At 34.1% G+C, this 12821-nt stretch overlaps 1 protein-coding gene across 1 annotated transcript in view; it reads left to right on the forward strand.

Annotated features, from left to right (window-relative positions):
• LOC131857822 (receptor-like protein EIX2) overlaps positions 1–12821 on the forward strand; it is a 54905-nt gene that overhangs the window by 40625 nt on the left and 1459 nt on the right. The window lies entirely within an intron of this gene.

Here is a 12821-nt window from a genome sequence, read left to right on the forward strand (position 1 = left end):
CCACATGTTCCCTTTAATCCAACCTCTTCTATAAGCATCTTGACACTTGTCACCATAGAGATGACAGATGTTCCCTTTAATCCAACCTCTTTTCCAACCTCTTTTCCAACCTCCTCCAATTTAACCATTGATATCTTCAGAATTAATCTTGACCATTGATTCCTACCACCTCACCCCTAGCCTTGGAAATCCTATAAATAGACCTCATTTTGGAGCACAAAGGGTCCCTAATTTGATCCCATCTCATTTTCATCCTATGCATTGTTACCATAGGCATCTAGCTTCTAGTTTATCATTTTAGTAATGTTATCATGCTCAATCTTAGCTTAAATCTTAGCTTATTTTCTAGAGAAATCATGAACTCATATAGCTTAATCATACTATCCTTGCTAGATCATGCATATTCATCATTCAAATCCTCCATCTAAGTGTAGTCAAGTCACTAGAATTTGCATAACAAAATCTCAAAGCAAAATTCATACTTGCATTTACTAGGAGGCGATAGATCCCTTAGTTATGGCTTTGTCTTCCTTTGATTCAAATTCATTAACCTTGCTTGTAATGATCTATTGAGTGTTTTGTGTTTGCAGGTATAGGTACACTTCACAATACATGACATTTTCTTTTGGCAAGGGGTGACTGAAAAAATAAAATGGTTATGATAGCATGGAATAAAATTTCTAGACCCAAAAATCATGGAGCAGGTCTGAGGAATCGACTTCAGCAGAATAAAACCCTTGGAGCTAAACTATCTTGGAAGATATATAGTTGTAGACATCTCAAAATGGTCAATGCTTGTGGAGTCATACTTTAACATTTGTGCATTGCCTTATTTTAGGGTTCTTGCATCGCATTAACATTTCTTCTATGTTGCACACTTGGTCTTTATCATTTGTGAGCATCGAGTCCTTCTACACTCCTCATTTTTCTTGCTTTCGAATTAGGTCTTGTCGATAGCAATCTTCAGTCATGATTTTGGTCGATCTTATCCTATCGCATCATGGTGCATGCTCATTTATCATCATTTTGGACATCGTCAATCCTAATCGATGATAGAATTAGGGTTTTGTCCTCTTGTCAATATTTCAATCATCTTTAGCTTGTTAGTAATCATTTGCGATTATCAACTTGTCAATCTCATCATTTGGTGATCGATTCATCATCGATCTTTGTCCTTGTCAATCTCGTCATTTTGCGATCAATTCGTCATCGATCTTTGTCATTGTCAATCTTATCATTTTGCGATCGATTCGTCATTGATCCTTGTCCTTTTCAATCATGTCAATTTGGATCAATTAGTCATTGTTCCTCATCAATTGGCACCTATCAATTTGATCTCCTTGCCAATCTTGGTCAATTTGTCATTGATTTTTGTCAACCAATCTCAATCATTTATCAACATTGGTCCTTTGTCAATCAGAATCATGATCGAACCTACATTAATTTCTTGTTGTCTTGACCTAATTCCTTGTCCTCTTATTTCTAGGGTTTTATGATTTGTTCATTTAAACCTTTTCTTCTTCTTTGTGGGTTAAATAAATCTATTTATTTAGTCGTAGGTCTCTTTCATGAATTAATTAATGGATGAAAACCTATTAATTAATTCACCTAATTTCTATTTCATCTTTTTCCTCAATTTTTCTAATTTGCTAATTTCTCCTAATTCCTAATTTTGTCATACATCTTGCATAGCAACTTATCATAATTTGTCATAATTTGTCATACATCTTGCATAGCAACTTGTCATACATTTGTCATAATCTTGCCATTCTTGATTTGAATTTCCTTTCAAATCTCTTCATGCGAATCTTGTCCTCTCTCCAATTTGTCTATAAATTGGATTAATTTCTTCAATGAAGGGGAGAAAAATCAATCACATTTTCGAGTAACCTTATGCTACGAATTTCATCTCTCAACAACTTGCTTTCCATTTGCATTTTGCACTTGTAGGTGAGATCCACATCAAATTTGAAGGTGAAAGAAGAACAATGGAGCCACATGAAGGAGATATCTACATCGGTTTGCTCCGATTTCATTTGATTTGAATATCTTGTCTTTATGTCTTCATTGATTGCATTAGGATTACTTTCATAACAGCTTTAGGTTTTGTGGTTGTCCTAATTTCTATTGTTTTGATGATTTTCAATTTCTTGATCTACAATAGTGATCCTATTAGGAAATGGGTGAGGATCATGAAAGGTAAATACTTGGAAGATATGAGCCTAAAAGGAATATTTTGAACTATCAATCACTCTAAAGGATCTAGAGTGTGGAACTTTACTCTAAGCTTCAGGGACCTAATTTTGGATAAGCTATCTTGGAATGTTAGAGAAGGTAGTAAAGTGAAAATTTGGTTAGACTCTTGAGGTGGATACCCCACCCTTTTTTCAATATTGGGCCCATCTCTCCTTAAAGGCATTTCAGAAAATAGTTGGGGAGTGTATCTTAACGACTACATTATTAAGGATAAGAAGTATTTAGGTTTTGGTTGGAAGTGGGAATATTTTGATGAATTGTAGGCTATAAGGAGAAAACCTTAGCTCTTAAGAATATTCTCAAACAAAGATCTTTAACCTTTAAAGAAGGTTTGGATACCTTTATCTGACTTGGGACAAATTTAAGAATATATAATTCAAAGGATGGATATGAAACAATTGTCCAAAAATAGAAGTTCGTGAAAACCGAAATCCTTATTTCTCTTTGCTCGGACAAAATTTGCCCCTCAAATGATGGTTTTTTTACTCGGATGTCTCTTCAAGGAAGAATTTTAACAGTAGAATGATTCAAAAAAATGGGGTATGCAAGGCCCTCAAAATGTGTTCTTTGTGAGAATGAGGAAGAACCCATCAATCATATCCTCCTTTCTTGTCCCTTTGCAGCTAAATGTTGGCAATGGCTTTGTGCTAAATTAGGATGGTAGATTGTTCTCCCAAATAACATATTGAGTGCTTTTAAGAGTTGGCCAAATCTACATCATTTGAGCCTCTTTTTGTTCCTTATGGACTTCTTCACCCTCAATGACTATCTGGGAAATATGGAAGGAGAGGAACAAGAAAGTATTTAGAGGGGAGAAACTTTCATGGGAAAGGTTGATAAATAGATTGAAAGCATCTATAGTTAAAGTAATTAATAGTGGGCTTCTCAAACTCCATGGGAATAACTCACTTTGATTGGTGGGACAATAAGATAGCTTTAAATTGGTATGGTTTAAAGATCTTGTCCTTTATGGGGCCTTGGGGGGGGGAGAGTCTTCCAATCAAAGAAGAATAATAGTTTGGGTTAAACTTAATTTTGATGGTGCTTCTAGAGGTAATTGAGGTGTTTTCAGGGCTATTTGCATAGTCCATTCCACAAATGGGATAATATTAGCAAAATTATCCAAATCATTACCAATTGATACTAATAATGTGGCAGAGATTCAAACAGTTATAGAGGGTCTTTCCTTATGTAGAGAATTGGACTTCAGAAAGATTCACATAGGAGATTCAACAATTATAATTAATGATTTAAGATTTGGTTTGACCCCAAATTGGAAACTCAATGCATTACTAAGAAGAGCTATTGAGCTTCTCAAGGCCTTTGAATAATTCACCATTAATCATGTCTACAGAGAAGGTGATACTTTGGCGGATGCTCTGGCAAATAGAGGACAAGATGGACATTTAAAAAAATATATAAATCATACTGAAGGAAATAGTCATTAAGGTTTCATTCGAGCACTTGCCAATGGATTATCCCATTTGTTTATAATCATCTAAAAGGAAAATGACTTTTATTAGGGAAATGAATGAGATTGAGTTCTTTCCCAAGCCAAAGCAGCTTGGTTGGGGCAAATGCATTCTAACCATTCTAATTGGGGCACAAACTAATTCTGCTTCCATCCCAGGTTCTCCATCCTTGGATGGCTAATATTTGTTAGCAACTATCTCAGTTTATCTATGCATATTTTGATAGTATGAACTGATAGATCCTCTAGATCTTTTAGCTCGTTAACTCCCAAATTTTTGGTTCGGCCTAGCTCTTTTTCTAGGCATTTTGTAATATTTTTTGGTTTTCTCTTTGAGAATTTGAACTAATTCCTTTTGATGTACTCTTTGCTTATTATTAATATACTTATATGCCGGATATAGCCCTTTATTTACTAAAAAAGGATTATTTTCAAAAACCTGAAAAAAAAAAAAAGAAATATTTCAAAATTTTACTAATTGGATTGTAACAAGTAAAAATGTATATGGAAGTATTGAATATATATGTTTCCAAATTTATGATTCTTTTTATAAAAATTGTGTTTTGAAATCATTTTTATTATAATTATTAAAAATAAATGTATGAAGTTTTTTTTTTGACAAAGTGGAGAACCACTTATATATATATATATATATATATATATATATATATATTAATATAATAAAGTTACAACTAGGTTCGATGAGCATGGTGATAGGAAAGAGCCTAGAAGAAAACCTCTAGTTGTGGCTCAATGTGACGCTTTACAAAAACATTAAAGACCTAAGACCTAAAACCTAACAAACCTAAGATTTATAAATAAATCTAATACATAAGTACATTGCCAAACATGGGCAAAGAGCCCTTATAAAAATTACGGGCATACATAGCCAAAATATCCGAAGATATCCCATGAGAAATACAAAGATCCCATTTTTGGATATGCCAAAGAAAAACAGGGATGTCAAAAAATCACCCATGTCCATGAAGATAAGAAGGAGATGACACCATCATACATTAATCAAAATTTAGTCATATGTTAAAAATTTAGGTCAGAAAACAGTCGCATTCTATTCTTCCATTGTCTCTAAATTTCTCCCAATGTCACCTTGCTGAGAAAGAGAGAGATGCAATCCACCAACATCTTGTTGTGATGAAGTGACAATCATTTCACCTCCACCTTGAGAAGCAACATATTGTGGAGGGAAATTAGGGTCTGGAACATGACTTTGTAAGGAGGTCGGTTGTGCAATCAAAACTCTTTCATCAGTAAGAGGAGCATAAGAAGAATAAGGTTGGCATTGACCTTCTGTTTCATTAACACTGTTGATTCTTGACCAATGTCCCTACAATGTCTGTCTAAAACCCTCTGAATATATACAGAATTATGCATTTTCAATGAGTATTTAATACTATCATAAACTAAAAGAAAAGCATGTCGATTGAGAAGGAAGTTCCGTGGAAAACTACCACCAACATGTGTTGTACCATCCCATAAATCATACTTTAGCACTGCAAGCAACAACTTGTTTTCTAGAGGGAAGACTTCTCTGGCCACTTTAATAGCAATAATCTCCAAAAGAGGAAAAGATTGGTGAAGTTCAAGTGTATTGGACAAGAAAATCGATACCAGTTGAGAGGGGAATGGAATTCTCTGTGATTTAGGAAACAAAATATGCTCACCTTGATAATTGTCTTGATGTTTTTCCGAACCTGATAACTGTGAGTGAGAAAAACCAAACCAAGATGCTTATTTGAGATATTTTATGAGAATGGGTGCTCTCAGTCTTGAACAAAGATATTAACCCTATAATTTTTGGGCATGTATTCAAGATGCTCTCGATGGCATGTGTGGCATACTGGAGGATTCTTCATATCACCTACCTCTATGAATTTCATCCCTTGCTAAGTGGGATAGAAAATTGACTTACCAAAATAAACCTTTTAAGGCTAAAATTGGAATGAGTTTCCAATAAATTGTTAGAAGATATAACAAATCAAACCATTAACTTGATTTCGGATTTCAAGGATAGTAAATGATAGTTTGCAGAACCATGCTTTCATATGCTTGAAGGGAAAATCCATTAATTAACATAATAAACCTCAAGATGACCAATAATACATGTTTTCACATTCGACCATATAACTTACCCAAAGTGGCGTGATACACACATAATATTTCCTAAAAAAACCAAGTACCAATGCAAGCCAAAAGGATCTTGCAATGATTGAGTAAAATTAATTATGGTCAGATCTTTTGTGCAGATGCAAGCTCTACCTTTCTATTGTCATCCAAGTAAGATAGAATAAAATTTAAGTTAAAATTGTCTTTTGCTGAGTCAGTAACTATTCCATAACAACCCAAATTAGCTAGTTTATCCGCTAACTGATTTCCTTCCCTGTATGTGTGCAAAAGATAAAATTGATGAAAAGTGTCTAATAACTCCCAAACTTGAGCAAGAACATAGTGAATGTGCCAATTAAAGGAGGTCCTACATTTACAAGCATTAATAATAATAGAAGATTCCCCCTCAATATGAATATTAGAGTATCCCAATTACTTAGCAAGGATCAAACCTTGGAGTAAAGCCCGTGATTGTGCCAAATTATTAGTACTTGGAGGTAATGAAGATGACTTATATGCTTTTAAATTACCTTTATCATCTCACATACAGATTCTATCTCCTAAGGTACCTAGATTACCTCGAGAGGAGCCATCAACATTTATTTTAGCAAAATATCTTTGAGGGGGCTGCCAAGTAATAGAAGATCTATCAATCTTGGGTTTACTATGAGATGATGGAAAGTTAGTAACAAGAAGGCTAATATGCTTCGATTCCTCGAGAATATTTGCATCTTATGATGAGATTGTTGAAGAAACATGTCTTTGCACATAAGAGTTGACCAGTTCTGAGATTGAAGATTCTTAAAGATGCAAAAAGTGACTCAATAGAAGATGACTGATTTCTGAAAATTCTTTTATTCCTCTCCCACCAGATTGACCATAACATAGTTGTTGGGATAGAAATATAGATGCAAGAAAAGAAGGAGGATCTAAAAAGGATTGGCCATGATTGAAAAAATCCCAAAGGGAATTTGGGAGAGGCATGAAGAGACCCAATTTATTGAGGATGAAGCACCATTATTGATGAGAAAAGGAACAATGTAGGAACAAATGATCCGCATTATCATTCTCTTGACCACATAGCACACATTAAAAAGGTTGAGCAATTTGCAAATTGACCAATTTATCACTGGAAAGAATTTTTTTTTGCAGAGCCAACCATGAAAAGAAACCTACTTTTGGTAAGATTATATTACACAAAAAAAAACAAAAAGGCTTTTGCTTGGGTTGGGGTTGGGTTGGGGTATTTCTTGATGCTGAAGAGTTATGTATCCAAGCTTGACTAATGAAGAACCATCTTTAGAAGGAGCCCAAACTACTTTATCTGGTTTATTTGACAAGAAGACTACTTGTTGTGCTAGTGACTAGTGGATTGTTTTGACAACATTCCCATTATCAATTACTTTAGATAAATATTTCCAAGTAACTTTCCCTGAGTATAACTCAACTGCATCTACATAATCAACAAGTTTGTCACCCCATTGTTCAATAATAGTTGGTATTACTCCCTGTATATTTTGGATTTGGAGTAAAGAAGTTTATCCATTCCAGGAGTCACTCCAAAAGAGAATTGACTCACCATTATGTACTTGCCAAGATAGATATGAGGTAATCACTTCTTTGGAAGACATCATGAAATTCGACATGGTAGAACCTTTAGGAGGATTAGAGATTGTAATAATTCCAAGTGGATAAGGACAGTCAAGGTGTTTGGCCTGCATAATTTGACACCATTTTAAATTAGGTTTGACAGACATTTTCCACACCAACTTGCCTCCAAAAGCTAGATTTCACTTAGAAAAATCATGTAGCCTTTCCCCTCCTGACATCTTGTCTTTTGACATGATGGATAGAGAAGCAAGAGGTATCATTTTCTCCTGGGATAAGTTCCCTTTCCAAAGGAACTCCCTAATAATTTTCTCTATTTGGGTTATGACTGACTTTGGAGCCATAAGCACAGAGATGTAGTAGTTGGGGATTGCTAAAAGGGTTATTTTAATGAGAAGTAATCTGCCTGAAAGAGAGATCCATGTGACTTTCTAGGCTACATTTCTATTTTTGATTCGATCTATGACAGTTTTCTAGTAAGAAGGCCTGTTAGATCCCATAAAAAAAGGAATGCCTAAATAGGCACATGAAAGTTCCTCAACCTTAAAGACCAGAATTTTGATGATCTTACCTCTTATATCAGTCCTTGTGTTGAAAATATAAAGTGTGGGTGAGATAAATACTAGTTCTTGGGATTAGAATCCCCTGCCGATTTCCCTTTGCATTAGAGGAGCTAATCAATCTACTAAGGGCTTCAACCATGATTATGAATAAAAAAGGGGATAGAGGATCCCCTTTCCTTACTCCTTGAGTTCCTGAAAAAGAACCCCATAGGGGACCCATTGATAATAACTGAAAAGGTTGCACCTAAAACACATGCCTTTATCCATCTACACCATTTTGCTAAGAAGCCAAATTTATGAAGTATTTTTAAAAAAAAGTTCCAATCCACTCTATCATATGCTTTCATCATGTCTAGCTTAACAATAAAAGAAGGTAATTGAAAGGGTTGAATTGAATGAAGAACTTTGTGGGCAACTAAGAAACCTCGGCAGTTTTCCTTCTAGGGACAAAACCTCCTTGTTCTAGAGAGATAATTTTAGTAATAAGATGTTGGAGTCTAAGATAAATGGCCTTAGTGATAATTTTATAAATATTGTTGCATAATGAAATAGGTCTAAAATCTGCAAAGGTCTTTGGGTCAGTAACCTTGGGAATAATTGCAATATTTGTTGTATTGAACATTTTTAGCATAGAAGATGTTATTATTCATTCTTCTAGGATAGCCAATAGGTCAAGGCACAATACATCCCAACATTTTTGGAAGAAAAGAGTAGTGAATCCATCTGGTCTCGGGGATTTGTCTGGAGACATTGAAAAGACTATCTTGTGCACTTCTTCTGAATTGAATTGTTTCATAAGGATATCATAATCTTGTTGAGATATCAATAGAGGAATGGAAGCTAAGACTCCTTGTTCATTAAGGTTTATAGAATTATTGTTTGCAATAGGAGGAGGAGCTAACAAAGATTTGAAAAATTTGACTCCTTCCTCCTTAATCTCCCTATCACCAGTTAGGACTCTACCTGATTCGACATCATTAATTGAGAAAATAGTAGCTGTTGCTCTTTTCGCTTTGGCAGATGCATGATTTTTTTTGTGTTTTTGTCCCCTTCTTTGAGCCAAAGTTATTTAGACTTTTGTGTCCAATAGATTTCTTCCCTCTTGCCGAGTTCTTCCCATTATGACTGTAAAGCTTTTTGTTTTTCATAAATGAGAGCATCCATGCCATGTAAAATGATATGCTGATGAATATCTTTCAATTATTTTGCAACTGATTCTTTTTCCCTAAAACAATTCTTGAATGAGTGCACATTCCAAGATTTAATTTGTGCTTTAATATGCTGCATTTTCTTGAAAAATTGATACATCCTAAAACCATTATAATGTGGAGCACTCACCCACCATTGTCTCAAAAAAGGAAGGAAATGTGGGTGCTTGAACCACATTCTCTCAAACTTAAATGATGGACGATGAGAAGGCAGTTGAGAGGATGAAGAAATAGATATTGAAACAACAAAATGATTTGAACCAATGAGAGGCAAAATATCAGTTTCAAACTTAACATTAGTAAGCATCAACTATTGAGACACTAGAAATCTATCCAGTCTCTCAGCTATCTGAGCAAAATTTATTCTCTTGTTTGTCCATGTGAACAAGCCTTTCTTCGGAACTATATCCTTCAAAGCATTGTAAAAAATGAGGCTTACAAAATCTTCAATTGTCTTTTGTGGGGGGATAAAGATAGCTATTTTCTCTTCGAGGGAGACAATAGCATTAAAGTCCCCACCTAAGATAAAATTTTGTTGAGAGGATTGTTGAATGATCATTGATAATGATTCCCAAAGTCTTTTTTTCTCAAGAGTCCGAGTAGGACCATAAACATTTAGGATTATGAAGGAAAGATCAAAATAATTTACATTCATCATTTGCCAATTATTACTTTCACTGATAGACTCTACAAGTACATTCTTTGGATCTCATAAGACTAATAAGCCACCTAATGCCCATGCAGCTGCAACTTGGGATGCTTTCCAATTACACCATTTGGAAACTGTTGATTGAAAAGTTTCTGATGATAATTTTGTTTTCTATAAGAATATAATATCTTCTCCCAATGAATGAAGTTGTTGCTTAGCTTGATTTTACTTGTTAGAGGCATTAATGCCTCTGATATTCCAAGAGATTATCTTCATTGATGTCGAGGAGAGCGACACGCTCTCCACAACCTCTTTGTGACTGAAAATTTACCATCTAATGTAGTTTGAATTCTAACAACAACTTCTTCTTTTTTTTGGTTGTGTTTGATTTCCCGCCCCTAGTCTTTGGAGGGCTCTTTATACAATCCTGAGTAACTGGAGATTGAGAAATAGATAAAGAATAGGAAAAATGAAATTTTGAATCAAGATGTTTCAAAGAATCTGAGTCTTTCTCTATGGTGCCCTTACCCTCTTGGAGGGTCAAGACAACCCGAGTATAATGATTGAATTGTAAGTTAGTATTAAGTTCATCCTAACCATTGAGAGAAAAGGTTTGTGCTCCCTGAAAAGCTGCTGGCAAATCATTACTAAAAACAACATCTTCAGATAGATCATTACTATGAAAAAGATCCATTTCTTTATGTGCTCCTAAATTTTTTTTTGACAATGCAACAAGGATATGAAAAAGAGGAGAAAATTCAGATGGGCCATTAATATATTGAAGTATAGAAACATCATCCTCATGCAAGATTTCACATGCTATCTCATCAAAATGTTGGGAGGCTATAGATAGAAGGAAATCATTTGAAAATCACTCTAAATCAATGAGGGGATTTTGAAAATCTAATTGTTGATGCCATTGAATACGTAAGTGATGCACCTGGATATCTGGTTGAGAATTGTTCATGATAGAAATTGGCATTTTGTTATGAACAATGTTATGCACTAGCTGTTCAAAATAGTCCATTGTCTCATTTTTTAAAATCTGTGAGAATGGACTATGATATATTCCTTTCTTAATTAAGCAGAAGAAATCATCTGTAATAGTAAAATTGAAACATTGCAAGTTTGAATTTCTGGAGTGAGGTAAAGACTGAAAAATCCGAGTCATATCAAGGGATTTTTTAGAAGACACAAGAGATAGAAAGACAAACTTGAGTAAAGGAAAAAAAAATTAAGGTCTGTCTGAGAGTTGAAAACTCCTTGGTAACCCCCACAAGATAGAGATTTATTATTCTGTTCAACCATATGGCCCGAATGACATTCACCATGCAACATTGATTTTTTTAAAACACAAAGTGAAGGATCAGAGGAGCGGTCATCACACACTTGAATCTCTGAACAAAAGGGACTTTGGCATTGAGAATTAAAACATCTTAAAAAATATGAATGGCAATCAATGGTAATATGATCTTGGATAGAAACCTTTTGCTCCCAATAGTCGTATTTTGATACAATATTGATATAATCTGGAAATGGATTAGAAAGATTCAATAACAAGAAGACCTGAATAGGGAGGTGGGTCATTTCAAAAGGAAGAAGATCATACTTTATGAAGATTCCCATCTAATTTGAGAATAATCTCTTTGAGTCCTAACCAAATTTTTTTTTGCCCATTCATGTAAATCAAAAGATGAAGGGGAAGAGTTCCAAAACTTACCATTAAGTGCCCGCTCTTTAAGATGGGAGACTTGTGGAAAGAGTAAATTCTTAGGGATTATAATAGAGCAATTAAATTTATGCCTAGTTTTTTCTACCGCAGGAGCATCATTATTTTGAGGTAAGTCTCTAAACTTTGGCTGGCTCCTGAGGAACTCTTGTAGAAGCCTCCATATTTGGTTTCCACGATACTTTAGTTGCAAGATTTGGTTTGAATGGTGCTCTAATAGAAGAAGATGAAGGTCGATATTTATTGTTGTCGTAAAGATGGATGTTGTTTGGGTAAGATAGGCAGCTAGGCCTATGAAGAGGAATGGAGTTAGGCCAAGAGGAGACTAGATTATAATGAGATGGCCATGAAAGAAAGGGCGGGGAAACTCCATTCAAAGAAACCCCATTAGGGTTTGTTGATTTTAAATCCACCTTCGCCTTGATTCTCAAACCATCTAATAACCTTGATTTGCCTTGAGATTGTTTAAAAATGGGGGCCATTCGTCCTTGCAAATATAAAAAACTAGTTGTTTTTCTTTAGACAGTCATTTAAGAGGGTGAAATTTTTGTTTTCATATATTTTGATGTACACCATGGAAAGGTTTACTGTGTTGATCATTGGGTCCTCCACCTACTCATTGTCAAAAACCGGTCCTGTCATGTTGACCTTTGAAGGTTTCACCTATTCCCTGTAAAAAACTGGTCCAATTTTCGTCACTGTACTGATTTCTCCCCTAGTTTGAGGGTTCAATTTTTTTTCTTGCCCAGCGCCCCTTCATCATGCTCTTGTCAATTGAATGTATGAAATTTTACTTATTAAATTATAATTATTATTTTAGAGTTACCTTGAAAAAATTCAATTTTTTAACATTAATTTTTTTATTGATCCAAAAGAAATTAATGAAGTTTAAAAATTACAAATAAAAATATTTTGATATTTAAAATATGTATTTAAACACTATAATTTTGAAGTAATTTCAAAAAAATAAAGTATTTATGAGATCTTTCATTAAAATTGTACATCAAAGTTTTCTAATAAATGTAAAACATTATAATAAGGGATTAGTACATTATTATGAATCTTTTAAAAAGATACTTTGAAAAAAATGAATCACATTTTAATTTTATATAAAATTTAACTTTATTTTAATGAATATTGCAATTTACCTAATCTAATACTTTTTATAAGGACATTATTAAATGAGTATTTACTAGTTTATTTTTTCACTGAA

Source organism: Cryptomeria japonica, chromosome 8 (assembly GCF_030272615.1).
Source record: "Cryptomeria japonica chromosome 8, Sugi_1.0, whole genome shotgun sequence".
Lineage (NCBI taxonomy): Eukaryota > Viridiplantae > Streptophyta > Pinopsida > Cupressales > Cupressaceae > Cryptomeria > Cryptomeria japonica.